General features: G+C 39.0%; 1 protein-coding gene across 2 annotated transcripts in view; it reads left to right on the top strand.

Moving 5' to 3' along the window:
• The window catches only part of FBXW4 (F-box and WD repeat domain containing 4), a 257,249-nt gene that overhangs the window by 98,331 nt on the left and 142,846 nt on the right, over positions 1 to 16,072 (top strand). The gene's annotated exons all lie outside the window — the stretch shown is intronic.

The following is a 16,072-nucleotide window of genomic DNA, read 5'->3' as shown; positions in this document are numbered from 1 at the left end:
CCTGAGCTGTTGACGGCGCTCCTAATTAAAGTTATTGCGCATGCACGAGATTGGGGATACAAAGCTGGTCGATCAGCCCACAGGCAAGATGAAAACTGGCTCTAAGAACATTTAAAAGTTGATTTTACAAGAGAAAACTGACATCTTTAAAACTGAAAACCTGGAAAAAGTGAGTTATAAGTTTATAGAAAATCTTTTTGATTGTACCAAAAAAAAAAAAAACATTTTGGGCAGTGGAACCCCGCTTTAACACAATGAATCCAATGTAAATCCAAATAGTAGGCCCTAGCACTACATAGTGGCTAATAAATATAAGAATATATAATCTGTTTGTAGTAAGGGGTGGTTTTATATAGAGGGTTCCGGGTCAATAAGGTCCTAAGCAAGTGAAAGTAAATTGGAGCATTGGTTCAAGAGCAAGTACAAAATTCCATGCAGATAGTCCTATATAAGATTTTTTTTTATTTTTTTTTCAACAACATTTTAGCACATATTAACTCTTATCAAACCCCAATTTGTTTTTATTGACTCCTATATTCCCTTCTTCTCTTAGTATTTTTTTTGTTCACTTTTCTGTAAACTGTTTGAATTTGTGCTTAGATGTTTGTAGCACCACATCTAAAAAAATGCTTTGTACCAGAAACATGATTCTAGTGTCTTTATAAAAGAAACGAGATGGCAGAATACAATTTGTAGTTAATCCTAATTAGTTTAGTAACTGTAAAATTTATAGGTAATATTTTCGTTAAACATTGTTATATTTTAGTTTCAATATATCTTTATTGAAAAAGTTTTGTTGATAAATTAAAGCAAACAACAATTCAACGGTATACAATAAGACAGTGGTTGTTAATAGATGTAGTGAAAGGTAAGGTAAAGATGAGAAGCAAGGAGAGGGTAGAGAGGGAAAGGAGAGAGCTGGTAAAAATAATATGAATTAGGACATTAAGGTTATTAAGTATATTAAGTATACAGTACCTACATAGTCCAAAATAATGACACATTGAATAGGAATTTAATCATAAACTAATTTATAGTATTACATTACATTACATTGGGAGAGGTATGAAATCTCATGGGTTGGTAGTAGAGAGGAAGAGAGGAATTCATTTTTGTTCATAGTTGTAGTGAACAACTGGGCTGCTGCAACCAGGGGTCCCACTAGTGGAGGAATTTTCCTTGTAACCTATGGGCTTTAGCAAAGACATACCGGTACTCATATTGAGCATGATAACCACCATTGTTTATATTGTATTAACTCCTTCGCCCCTTCCCATAACTTTTTGACCATTTTAAATCCTTGTTAAATTTTTATGATGCTGAATTATAGCGCTCATTTTGGGGGATGCATACTTTGGCCTTGGATCTTGTCCTGGTACTGCCTTCACTTTCTTATTCCTATTTTTGCTTTTAGCTTTTTTTTTCACATCATCCTTGTCTAGCTCAGAGTATATTTTTTGTGTTATTTTACCTTATTTAGGATTTATTTCTCCACCAGACTAAGGAATTTATGGAAAAACAATTTTCTGCACTGCTTTTTCCAAAACGTATTTGAAAAAAAAAAACTGTATTCCCTAAACACCAGCACAGGAGAAATTAAGCAATATATTTTCTGCATGTGTATCTCCTTTGAAATCACTATTGGGACAAAGGGAGGAATCACGCAATGGCTGAGGTTAACTTCAGTACACAATTCCCTTTGATCATTGGGGTGCACTTTTTACTTAAAGTCCAGTCTGACAGAGCAACTGTGCAAATGATGGCTACTTTAATGAGCACATAGGGCATTGTCTGGGAGGAAGGAAAAATAACTGTTTTATTGTTTTATGTTAAAGTACAATTATATGATAAAACACCGTTTTTGTTGCACCAGTGTTACACAGATCTTTCCTTCATCTAAACCACTATTTTCTTTTTTTATATTTTTATTTTGGCCTCAACGGTTTACAGTAGTAAACTTCAATCAGAGAACTAGGAATATGCAGTATGTAGAATATATGCTTAAGAATACCCTGCTGCAAATAGAAAAATTATTCTTGTTGTAGATGTTTTGTCATGTCCTGTCTTTGCAAAAACAAAACTGTAAGTAAAAAGACCTACCTATTATATAATATATAATTTTCTTACCATCGATGTTGGTTCTTGTCAAAAAAATAAAAGGTACAGACCCAGTGAAGGCCTGGGGAAGAAAGGTATTTCCCCATTGAGTCATTACTAATAAGATATGTTGGGCTATTGTCCCTGATTAGAGATACTTCGTCATTCAGACATTGATCAGAATGGGGCCTGCAGTCACTGACACATGGCTGGCATTTTATTGACAGCTGCCAACCCAGCATCTGGTAGCTTAAAGTCTTCCAATACTGACTTTCTTCGCTTTTCTAAGCCCTTGTACACAGGGTCGGACATTCCGACCACAAAATCCGTTGGATTTTTTCAGACGGATTTTGTCCTAAACTGGTGTTGCATACACACGGTCAGACAAAGTTATCGGAAAATCCGATCATTCGGAACATGATGAGGTTCGTTTGTTACGACGGGACTACGTTCAGGCTAGTATCCAATAGCTTTGGTCTCGTAATTTGATCTGAGCATGCGTGACACTTTGTCCGATCGGAACTCTCTACAAACGATCAAAGTCCGATCAGATCATGTTGTCAGAAAATTTTATATCCAGCTCTCAAACTTTGTTGGTCGGACTTTCCGACGCCAAAAAGTCCGATGTAGCCCACACCTGGTCGGATTATCTGACAACATGGTCCGATCAGACATTTTCCATTGGAATTTCCGACCGTGTGTACAGGGGTTTAGAAGTCATGTAAATGGATGTTGGGAATTGCAAAGGAAGCTGATTCTGCTAGATGTAAAAAGATAAACCATATGCTGTAGGAACACTTCACACCCACTAGTCACCCACTAGTCAGTACAGCACCATGGCACGCGGTACTTTTCTTTAGCCCATAGAAATCTTGTTCCTGCCATAAAAGGGCTCGTCAGTTGTTTTTAACCCCCAGGCCAAATTGATTTTAGAATGGTTGGCTTAGAATGGTTTTCCAAATGGAACCAAAAAGCTTTTCTTTGGAAATTAAAAAAAGTGCAGCACTGTTTTCAATGGGCTCACAAATTTGGCATTATATGCAGTGTTTTAAGCTAGCAATCACAGAATTACTTAAAGCAACTCTCAAGTGGTCTAAAAAGGTTTGTTTGCTTGACTGTTCATGTTTCCTATTGCATGGCTTGGTAGCTGTTGGTCACCCTTAAAGTGAAGCACTGGCACTGAAGTGAAGGAGAAGGTGGGTTGACTTTGGACCAGGAGAACTGTTTAAAATGTAGTTCCACTTTCATGGAAAAAAAATGCAAATAAAATAATATAGCATATATAATTACAACACAAACCATAACGTAATATATAACCTTATCGAAATTGCCTTTCCTTTTCAGTCTGCAGCACTGTCATTTTCTGTAAAATTCAATGTAATATGGCAACTTGGAGGTTTTCAGTACACAGATGGTGTACAGAACGACCCCTAAAAAATGTAATTTCTTGCTTGTATGATTGACTTACTGATTTGCCTAGAAGTCTCCACTAAGATACAAATCTGATGTTGGGAATCCTTGCATCCTCTTCAACAAAAATGTTTTATTGAGATATTCCTAAAAGGTTAATGGCATTTAAATGGATTCAGACCCCGCCACTTCCCTCTATAGAACACCACAAGAGCAGCAGCTGATCAATAGTGAAAAAGTCACTCTCATTCACATTCACTTCACACAGGGACATAGACAAACAGCTATTTCCTCAGAATCTGAAACAAAGTTTGTTACAATCCTTGCAAGGTACATAGATCATCAATAAAGATAGGTTTTTTCATAACAAAATTGGTGCTACTCTTTAATATGTGCTTACAAGGTGCTCAGGGAATGAAAGTTCTCAGGGTGCTCAATAGGAATAATAAACTGACCTGTAGACACGTAGAGGTGGCTGATGTGGCTTAGTGCTGATGTTCCTGTTTCTGTTTTTGGATCGCTTCAAATACTCTAAAAATGTTAATGTTAATGTTAATCGTAACAAAATCCAAGTACAGTTCTGGCCTTTCCTTCTTTCATTGTTTGTAGCATATTTTGCGCAAAACTATTGGCATTCTTTTTAAGCCATTGTTGATGGACATACAATCATCCTAAATTCCTAGCAAAATATTTCAATAATTGTGTTTTTAGGCATTTGAGATTCTAAAGGGTTTCAGAATAAAGCTACAATCATGATATCTTATCTTTTTTATTTGGTGTTCAATAGGTTGGAATTGGATGTAACTATTGCACAGCAGCATGTGATGTAGTTTAAGTGATGACCTCTTGATCTCTTGCTGGGCCTTGTCACTTTTCTCTGTACTCCAGTTTTGTGCAGGACACAGACTTGCCCTCTCTTGATGTCACAATATTTACCTGGAGTGTTTTCTTTGTAAGCTCAAATGATGGATTCATTTGTAAAAGTATTGGTGAAGGGATAGCCATCTCCATTGGCCAGGTTTGAATCAGTCACCCATTTTATGCAAGAGCAGCAAGACCACGAGGTTCTCCTTCCACCCCAATTATCACTCCAGTCTGTACTCCATGCAAATTCTTCTTGCATTAGAGACAATTATCCACGTCATTAATTCTTCAATTTGATGGCTGGCATAGCCGGCACTGCAACACACTACTGACCTCCGATAATGGAAACTGCTCTTTACCATATTGATGATGAGAGGAGTTAATTAAAATTCCTGGGAGCAAAGGTGTCAGCTAACCTATAAACCTGTCGCTTGACAACAGATCACAGCGATCTCCAATAAGAGACAAGAACAAAGGGGAAACTAGGTGTTCAGGAGAGTGGAGAGAGATCAGAAGAAGATACATTTCCTAAAATAATAATCGGCACACACTTGGCATGGCTGAGCAGTTTTAGAGATTCCACTGCTCTTACTTATTCAAAGCTATGTAGTTGCAACCAAGGCAACTTATTATTGCGGCCATAAAGTTCTTTGACATAAGCCACATGTACGATATGTGTGTGCTCCATATGGACCCTGGGGGCTTCACAGATAATGTTGTTTGTTCATGCTTCATCATGATAACGTAGCATAACACATTCTACTCTTAAAAATATACCCTGAAGGGCAATAATTTATATACTAATTAAATGATCATCACAGGGATCAGACACTTTCTGCCACTCTGCTATATATAACTATTTAACAACCGTGGTTTAAAAGGCTGTAAATCCAGTGGTGTGGTGGTCCAGTAAAATGTGTGGTAAGGACCATGTCATCAAATTTGCCTGTACTCTCAGCAAATATTAAAGCTTTGCTGTAACTCATTGAATTTGGCTCATGATATACAGTTTATAGTTGTCAATAGGGGGGGCCAAACACCCCCGGTTCAGTTTGCAGCAGAATATGCGAACAGGCAAAAATTTAGTTTGAACATGCGAACACCGTTAAAGTCTATGGGACACAAATGTGAAAAATCTAAAGTGCTAATATGCAAGTTATTGTCATAAAAAGTGTTTGGGGACCCGGGTCCTATACCAGGGGACATGTATCAATGCAAAAAAAAGTTTTAAATATGGCCGTTCTTTTGGGAGCAGTGATTATAATAATGCTTAAAGTGAAACAATAAAAGTGAAATATTCCTTTAAATTTGGTATCTCGGGGGTGTCTATAGTATTCTTGTATAAAATGGCACATTTTTCCCGTGTTTAGAACAGTCCCTGCACAAAAACACATTTCTAAAGGAAAAAAAGTCATTTAAAAGTATTAGCGGCTATAGTGAATTGTGAATTAAAAATTTAGTGTCTCAGGGCATGTGCTTTAGGCAAAGGGGTCACCCATTGGTACATTCTTTGCATAGTTCTTGTGTTGTGAAGGCAGGTATTTCTCTCTTAAGTTATGTCTTATTGGCTGGAAATATTTTAACCTCTACACATTAATGTGTCATTATTGTATGCAAATAGAGAGGAAGTGACTGAAAGAGGTGAAGATTTGAAGAGATCTTCAGTACCGAGGTGCAAAAAAAGTTAGGGCTCCATTTACTTTCAGCTAATGGGCTATGATTTCAGAAAATTACGTGTACGTTTGGTACTAAATAACATGGCACAACCAGTTTTTTTGAGCCTGAAATTCTGCATTAAAATAATAGGAATGAGAGCAAGTATACAATAAATTGGAGATTTGACATTGGTGCTTGTATTGGAGGGGGATTTACTATAAGAGATGCCCAAATAGAGCAAGCGTTAGAATAGAGATGTTCTGTGTTGTATGAGTTTCTGAATTGATGTTTTTGTGGGTGTGAGCAAAGATTTGGTGAGTGTCTGGTGACAATTGGGACAGAGTACTAGAGAAACTGAGTACTACGGGAGGTGTCCTTAACATGTAATCCAGAAGTGGGAATTGAGAAGGAAAAGGAAAGTTTGTAAAAGTTGTATTTGGGTGTATTGCTGAGGATATTGAAGATATTGAAAGAAAGTATATGCGTGTGATGGGGGTAGCGCTAACTTTATTTACTATGATGGTGTCTTATTTCCAAGGGCAAATTCCATAAAATACACTGATATCACTACCAGCTCAACCACCACTTTTGCAGGTGATAAAACCAAAAAAATGTGCTTGTACTATATGCACGCTGCACTTTTTCTTACAGGAGATATTTAAGCACTTGTAATTTTTCTTACAGGAGATATTTAAGCACTTGTAATATTAATGGTACATTGGAGCCTATTGTGGTATATACTGTTTGTGTTATATAGTAAGCAGCAAGCAGTTTTTTCACTCATTTTTCACACTGTTGTGGATGTTTTTTTCACAGGTTTTTCATATCATTTTTAATGTAGCTATTGGGGTTGGAGCACTTTGTATTTTTTCTATTTTTTTATTGAAAGAAAGTAGGTTGTTGAGGATTTGCAATAGTAAAAGTGGGACTTATATTAAGATGGGCTTTTATTTATTTTTAACATTTCTTTAGGAAGGAAAAAAATGAAAAATCATACCATGTACTGTACTGTACAGTGTATATAGTGCAGAATTTACATTTACAAATTGTGGTAATGTTTCACTTTCAGGCTACCTGTGGACATATATGGCTAAATTCAGTAAGAGAACTGTAGGATGAAGGGGTTCAGGGGATGTTAAAAGGAGTCCTAGGATGCTTTATAGTTCACAAAACCTAAAATCATATTTCCTTTCTGTTGTTTGGGGGTGTTTATCGGTAAGAATATTCTCCCACAAAGTTTCCATACCTTTGTACCCCACTCCATTAAGTAGATCTAGAACACCCCACCCCCAAATAGCTATATATATATTTACCTAGACCTCACTCCAAGACCCAGATCTAGGTAAGTATGGCAAATTGAAGGGGGGGGGGGGTTAGGCAAAAGGGTGAAAAAACTTTGAGGGCATATTTCTTACTCTTAAAACTCTTAAAGCATATAATTCCAAACTCTACCTGAACTAAATATTGAAAATGGTTACTACCCCATGCATTTGCTTATCCACGGTGCCACCATTGACTTGCAAAATTACCAAGTTACCCTCTGCATGTCCCAGCGCTCTTTGTAGAAAACACAGAAGCAGTTTTCAGTGATGTTTGCTGTAGTTGTATAAAGTTGTTTTTCTTTTTATTGTTTTCTTGTTGATTGTGCTGTCTGCACCTTATTTATTTTGTGTGGCATATCTTTTACACGAATGATGAATTGCATGTGTTTAACTTCTCAGTGCTGAGCAGTGTGCTTTTGTTTATCTACCTTTGATCAGTGCCCTCAAGAAAGATAATTTAGCAATCGCATCCCAGGGTGGAAGTGTGGAGTTAATGTTAAAATTACTTTCTTTTTCACTGGGTGGTGAAGCAGAGCTAAAGAGAAAAAGAGTTGTAAATCCTTCTACCATGATAAATTCACATTGGAAAAAAAAAAAAAGCTGTGTCCCCAGTCATTTTTTGTTTATTTTTTGCTTTGGTTAGTCAGGAAGCGTCACATTTTTTGCCAGATCTTTTATTCCTGTCTGTAAGCCCATGAAGGGGAGATTTATCTTTACTTCCTGTCGCTGTAACTCCCATACAAGAAATAGGGGGTAGCAGTTATCAGGACAGGAAAAACACTCTGGAGTTGTAACCATCCCCTGCGTTTCTAAAATTGTGTTTTTGATAGTTTCATAGTTTTCATAGTTGCTAAGGTTGAATAAAGACACCAGTCCATCCAGTTCAACCTGAGTGAGCGTCTGCAATTATCCCTATCCCTGTACATTGCACACTCACATTGGTCCCTACCCTCAAGGAGCCCACAATCCAAGGTCCTCATTCATATACTAGGGCCAATTTTGGACAGAATCCAATTAACCTACCTGCATGTCTTTGGATTGTGGGAAACCGGAGTACCCAGAGGAAACCCACACAGGCACAGGGAGAACATGCAAACTCCAGGCAGGTAGTGTCGTGGTTGGGATTCGAACCAGCGACCCTTCTTACTTCTAGGTGAGAGTGCTACACCACTGTGCCGCCCTGATTTCTCAATAGTTCCTGTTCTGACAGTAAGGCTGGCCATACACTTAGCAAATTTGAAAAAAATTATTTGATTCCTCCAGATAGTGTTGATGCAGGAGTCCCTCCTGCCATGCCATTGTCTTCTGCTGGTGGGGGGAAGCCGTCCCCGCTGAGAGAAGACAGTGATATCTATTATAGCAAGTTCACTATAATCGCAAGAGAATCCAGCAGGCTGGTTGTACCCGAGTTGGACGATCGATCAACTTGCTACATTCAGCCAGCCCATTAATGGTTCAAATCTCGTCCAGTTCCTGCTGAACCGACCAAGATTCGAAATGTGTATGGCTGGCTATGCACAGCCGGCCATAAGACATGATTTTAGACTATACCTGAAACTTGGTTTTCATTTTTTCAGTTTCCATTTACAATCGCTTTCTAGTTCTAGGGACTAAAGTATGTGTTGGTCAGGTACTCTATTCCATCCTTTTCCCTTTCTTTTTTGTCTTTCTTATTCTACTCATATTTAAATTTTTTAAGCTGTGTCCCGAAATGCTTTGCTGTATACTTTTTTATTTACGGACCGTCTGATGCTGAATCACAATCTCAATCTCTAGATCAGGCACAGCTGCCAGGAGCTGTACAGAAAAATTTCCAACATCTAAATTGTTCCTTTTGCTCACCTGACTGAGACAATGTTTCATTCTTATTAAGAAGAACAGCATGTCATCTGTAAATATCAGATCCAGATGCTAAGCAATTCTCAAAACAGCAGTAATTTTGTCTATTACATGACCAGTGTAATATCTTGATCCATCGTGTTCAGTTTTTAGATTAACCTCACATTGAAAAATGTTGGTTTTGTGGGTGTCAGTTTGTGTTGTAGATGTCATCATGTTCACACTAATGAGTTCTTTAAAAGGCATGTGTTTTATGTGCAGTGTTTATGTGGTAAATTCTTGCCTATTAACATTTTTTTTAGATGTGTTTTAGATTATCTATTGCATTTTTTTTTTTTTACTAAGCATTAAAGATTTTATTTCTTCAATCACTCACAAGTAGGAACAGGCAAACCAGGCAAAGTTTGGTCCACAGGAGGTTCGGTGAACCCAATTAGTAGTCCCTGCTGAACCTGATGAAGTCTATGGGAGCTGAATTTATTGTTTTCTGGCCTTTTTCCAAGCTTTTTTTTGTGCTGTCGTGTAAACGGGCTCACACCCGCTGTATCAGCAAAGAATTTGTTTAGATTTTTACAGAAATAGTAGAAATGATTTACAGTCACCCAGTCACTTCTACATATACAATAATGTGCTTGATCAGCTTTAAAGGAGTTGTAAAGGCAGAAGGTTTTTTTAACTTAATGCATTCTATGCATTAAGATAAAAAAAAACTTTTGTATGTAGCAGCACCCCCTAATTACTTACCTGAGCCCCATCTCTCTCCAGCGATGTCCACGAATGTCTAAGCCATCCGGGACACTCCTCCTGATTGGCTGACACACAGCAGCGGCACCATTGGCTCCGGTGGCTGTCAATCAAAGTCAGTCAGCCAATCAGGGGTGAGAGGGGACGGAGCCGGGTCGGGGGCTCCGTGTCTATATGGACACACGGAGCTGTGACTCGGCTCCAGTGCGCCCATAGGAAGCTGCTGACTGTGGGGGGCACTCGATAGGGGGGAGAGGCCAGAAGCAGCAAAGAGGGATCCAAGAAAAGGAGGATCCGGGCTGCTCTGTGCAAAATCAACTACACAGAGGAGGTAAGCATAACATGTTTTTTTTTTTTTTTAAACAAGACTTTACAATCACTTTAATAGAGTGCAAAGATAACATTAGTCAACTAATAGACCCTTAATGTCTTATTAAAGAGAACTTATCATTGCACAGCCCAATTGTGGTACCAATAAAGTTAAGTATTAATTAAAAGAAAATAATGTTTACAAAATAAATTTTGCTAAAATTAATTAAAAAAAATAAGCCCCCCCCCTCCTCCCCCACATATGGTTTATGCTTTATTTATATTCGGTTTTGCTGCACATGCTGAAGTGAGTGTAATCATTCTAGGGCTCTCATTTTTCAACTTTAAAATGATGAGCTGTAAAGGCTTTTAAAACATCGCCTATGGACAGTTTTGAGGCTTGACAAATTTGGTATCTATTTATTCAATGCAACCAGCTGCAATTCCCCTTGCAAAGTACCCTCCCAATTTTAAAAGGCATATGTGCCTCATTGCCCTCCCTTTCCTGGCCACACAAGTTGCTTGAATGCACAAGTATCTGGCACAAATTTTAAGGGGGGCCCCACCCACTGTCACAATGAAAAATGTTGCCCTGCCACCATAACAATTCCACTGCCCCACGATGTCGTCCAGGCACACTACCACTGTTAAATGACAGATCCCCAGCTGGTTTTTGTTTGTAAACAATACATCATTGACCATTTTGGTCAATGATGTCACCCAGGATGCTTGGTAGAGAATTTAAGGCCCTAAAATTAAACCAGTGTGTGGTCAGCAGAGGCACCCATTTAATAAAAAGGTGCTTTCAAGTAGATTTTTCAAGAAGCACCTGTGTGAATGTCTCTATTGAAAACAACGCAGCTGCAGTTTTTTTTAAATTGCTGTGTGAGTAATGCCCCATACACACGATGAGATTATTGGACGAATGATCGTCTGTTTTTTATTGCATGCTAATCTCAGATCGAATCTGATGAGTTTACTAAAGTCACGAAAATTCCCGCACGACAGAAAAAAAATTCGGAAGTGATGTCATGTGTTGTAATGCATTTGTATTGCATTTTCGAACGATAGCTGTACTGATTACACGAAAATCGTACGATCTGGCATCGTACGAAAAAAAATTCCGTGCATGTCCGATAGAATAATATCGGATGAACTGTTCGAATCGGCTCTCGAAAGCTCTGTACTAACGATCCGATTATCGTACGATTTTCCGTACGATTTTCGGATCGTGTGTACGGGGCTTAAGGCCACAAAGCCTTAAAGTTTTACTAAACCCAGGACCCTGCATTCACTATATCTGGTCTCCCACAGTACACAGAACATGGAAATGCAATTGTCTTAGTAAATATAAACTGCTAAATACCTTTTCTCATCAGCAACTAGAGCAGTCTTTTGGCTTCTATCAGCTCTGGTTAAAGGAGGAGATTTTGATTCTCCTCTGATTGTGCTATGAGACTGCTTGACTTGACTCTTGACCCTTTGTCTGGACAGTGCTGATTGGTCTACATGCACTCTCCAAAGAAAAAAAAAACTCTCTAGCAATACACACCAAACTAAGCATGTGCAGCTTGCCCCCAAGGCTCTGTTCTATCAGGAGTTGGGGACTGTGGAAGAAGGCAGGATCAGAGAAAGCAACGATTTTACACAGTGCAGCGGATTGCCCCTTAGGTTCCACAGTGGGTTTAACAAGCATGCGTTACTGGGTATACAGACTGAAAAGGGTGCAGCCTTGTTTCTGTTGAAAAAGAAAAACGAACCTGAGCAGACACAAATGTAGGCAGATGATGTAAGCAGATGATCATCCATTTACTTCTGCCCTCACAGACATATATTGTGGTTCAGACTGGATCAGTCTGAAAGACAGACAGATCCAGACTGAACACCTGTGTGAAAGGGCTCTAGGAAAGAACAGAAAGCTGTACTTTTTTCTCCATTATTTTTTTTTTTATAATTAATTGAAACCAAAGATTTTTTTTATAACAAATCTGTACTTTTTAGTTTTGTTTCACTTATATATATATACACAAGTCTTCTCTTCTTGAGCTCCATGTGCCTAACTGCATACAGTGGCCCTTCCCCAGATTGGGTCACCCTTGGTGACAAGAAATTTCAGGATGATGAAGAGGTGGGTATGTGGTCACACAAAGCCTATGTGGTTATTTGAAATAGACAAAAAGTAAAAAATTTTACAAAACAAAAAAAAAATTTGTAGACTTGTTTTGTGGACACTGTAGGGTTTATTAACCACTCCATCTCTGGAAAAGTTTCTCGACCAGCCCATTTTTTGATATTTGCCACTGCGCTATTTTACCTGCTGATTGCGCAGTCATGCAACTCTGTACCCAAATAACATTTATATAAATTTCACATAAATAAAGCTTCCTTTTGGTGGTATTTGAACACCACTGGGTTTTTTATGTTTTGCGATATAAATTAAAAAAGACCAAACATTTTGAAAAACAAAAACAAAACTTTTTTTACTTTCTGCTATGAAACATATCAATAAAAAAATGTAAAAAATATAATTTCCTCATACATCTTGGCCAAAATTTATTCTGCTACATGTTAAAAAAATCACAATAAATGTTTTGTGATTGGTTTGCATGAAAGTTATAGCGCCTACAAACTATGGTATATATGCTGGAATTTTTTTTTTTTAAACTACTAATGACGTTTACCACCTAATCTTTTCCATAACCCAGTAAAAGCAAGAATATGACCGGTCAGAATTTTCCTTTGCATTATAGTGTACATACTGTAGGTCAGTAGTCAAATGACCGTAAATACTCCTGAGTAGGGTTGCACCGATACTGATACTAGAGGCGATTCAGTTCGCATTGTGTGCTATACAAGTATTTCATTCATTAATTCATTCATTAATTCAGTATCGGTGCCGATACTGAGCATTTGCACGAGTACTTGTACTTAGAGGTCGACCGATATGGGTTTTTCTCTGGCCGATGCCGATATTTAGAAATCGCGGCAGCCGATGGCCGAAATATGATGACGACTTTTTTGGGCTGATATGTTAGGCCGATTTTTTTTATTTATTTTTTCCTTTCTTCTCATAAAATCTGTTAGACACCTTTCACACTGGGGCATTTTTCAGGTGCTTTTTGGGCTAAAAATAGTGCCTGTAAAATGCCTTCAAAATGGCTCCCCTGCAATCTGTGTGAAAGCCCGAGTACTTTCACAATGAGGAGATGCGCTGGCAGGACGTTAAAAAAAAAATCCTGCAAGCAGCATCTTTGGAGCGGTATATACCGCTCCTCCACCACTCCTGCCCATTGAAATGAATGGGCACCGCTGCCGAAGCGCATGCAATGCGATTTGGCAACATCGCTTCACAAGCGCATTTAACCCCTTCCTCGGCCACTAGCTAGGTTATAAGTGCCCCGCTAGCAGCCGAACAGCACCGCTAAAATGACGGTAAAGCGCCGCTAAAACTAGCAGTGTTTTACCGTCAACGCCTGCCCGCTCCAATGTGAAAGCAGCCTTCAGTAATAAGTGATGCAGAAAATGTCTTACATTTAAACATTTATTAAACAAAACAAACCTCCAGTCAGTTCACTTGTATGTATAATTTAGATAAAAAAACAAAAAACTATATATTAAATACAATTTAATTACAAGCACCGATCTCCCTGTATAGATTTCAATAAAGCAGCTGACAGCCGCTTCTCCTCCATCACCCCCCCCCCCCCCCCCCCGCAGCTTTCAGCTGCTTTATTGAAATTTATACAGGGAGATCGGTGCTTGTAAGGCCCCCACCGCCGCACTGATTGTCCCTGACTGTCTCCTGTGTCCTCCTTGATGCTCCTAAAGTCCCTCGCAATGTCCTCCTTCAATCCCCCTCTGTCCTCCTCCTCTCCCCCTCTGTCCCCCTCCTCTCCCCCTCTGTCCTACTCCTCTCCCCCTCTGTCCTACTCCTCTCCCCCTCTGTCCTACTCCTCTCCCCCTCTGTCCTACTCCTCTCCCCCTCTGTCCTCCTCCGCTCCCCCTCTGTCCTCCTCTGCTCCCCCTCTGCCCTCCTCCTCTCCCCCATCTGTCCTCTTCTGCTCCTCCTCCGTGTCATCCTCTGCTCCCCCTCCATGTCCTCCTCACGCTTTTTCTCCTTTCCCGTCTGTCTACTCCTGCCCCTTCTGCAATCCCCATCCGTGTCCTCCACTCGCCCCCCTGTCCTCCTCCACGTCCTCCTCTGCTCCCCCTCCATGTCCTCCTCTGCTTCCTCTTCTTTCCTGTCCATCTCCTTCTCTGCCCCTTCTGCAATCCCCCTCCGTGTCCTCCTCCGCTCCCCCCTCTGTTCTTCTCTGCTCCCCCTCCGTGTCCTCCTCTGCTTCTTCTCTGCTCCCCGTCCATCTCCTCCTTTGCCCCTTCTGCACTCCCCCTCCATGTCCTTCTCCGGTCTCCCCCTGCCCCAGGCCTGTCAGGATGGAGAGCGAAGGAAGGAGACAGTACATCTGTAATTTACCTGCTCCTTCCTTTTCCGAATCATTGACACTATGTTTACAATGCCTCAGCTGAGGCTGCAGAGAAAGGGACTGGGGAATCTGTGTCCTTAGTCCCTTTCTCTGTCTCAAAGGGGAGATTTAGACCCCTGATACCTGACCAAATACCCCCCCCCCCCCCAACAAGGTTGATAAAAAAAGGAAAAAAATTAATAAATATTTGAAAGTAAAATATAAAATGAAAAAAAAAAAAACACTGACACTGTCAACCTCCCCCCTCAAAAAAAAAAGCACTGTAGAAAAATACCAAAAAATAAATAAAAAAAATTGTAAAAAGGAATAAAATAAAAATAAAAAACTACAGACACAGTCCATGCCTCATCTGTGCCACCTATCAGTGCAAATTAGTGCTGCATCTTATTAGTGCTACTGTCACTTGACATAACAAAAAAAATATTGGTGATCGGTATCGGCGAGTACTTGAAAAAAAGTCTTAAAGTGGTATCGGTGTAGCCCTAATCCTGAGCTTAAGAATTGCTTGTTGTCTCATTTAGAAATTTTTCAATACATTTGTGAATCTTTGCATGCCATTCCCTTTGCCAATGGAAACAGACTTCCAACATCACACCTTTCATGTATAACATCTATTAGGCCAAGGTGGGTATGAGTGAAGTGAATCAAATGTATTCCAAGCAAGGATAGACAGATTTCCTTCTGCTGACTTATTGCATCACAAGTTCCTCTGATGAGAATAAAAATTACAGCATTGAAACAATTTCCTTTTAAGTACCTTTTAATTCTGCCTTTGAATAATAGCTTGTTGCAGGTGGCTTGTAAGATGTTGCACAAAGTACAATTAAAAGTGTTTTATCTGACAAGAGATGAGGGGGTGGTAGAATTACGGAGTACTACTCGGGTAACCTGGCATAAAGTTGTTTTATCTTTAGAGAATTGATTTATTTAGGAATCATAAGCTTTTAGATGTAATCCGAATAAAAGCCAGTGGGAGTTTGCAGTTTCTTTTTACTTAAAATTCTGTATATTTCTACATTTTGATTATCCTTAAGTCATCTCTTTGACCTTGTTCAGTGATGTGCTATTGCTACTAAGAGTAATAAATAGTATTTAAGTTATTATCTCAACACCTACCATATAGTACCATTCTTCAATACCAGATAAATTCCAGCCACATAATGAGATAAAATCTGGTAGTAAGCTTACTTTCAGAATAAAGTATCTTCATGTCCTCTAATGGATTTGTAAATTTCATAGATACTTAAAGAGAACTCAGAAGGAATGATTCACTTTCAGCATATCTGTATATCCCTCTAAAATTGTACAGCTCAGATTTACAAGGATTAGAAAAGGAGACCTTTATGA

Source organism: Lithobates pipiens, unplaced genomic scaffold, assembly GCF_037356315.1.
Source record: "Lithobates pipiens isolate NorthernLeopardFrog02 unplaced genomic scaffold, aLitPip1_a1.2 Scaffold_25, whole genome shotgun sequence".
Classification (NCBI taxonomy): domain Eukaryota; kingdom Metazoa; phylum Chordata; class Amphibia; order Anura; family Ranidae; genus Lithobates; species Lithobates pipiens.
Note: the sequence above shows the minus strand (reverse complement) of the source record. Positions and strands in the feature narration are given on the sequence as shown.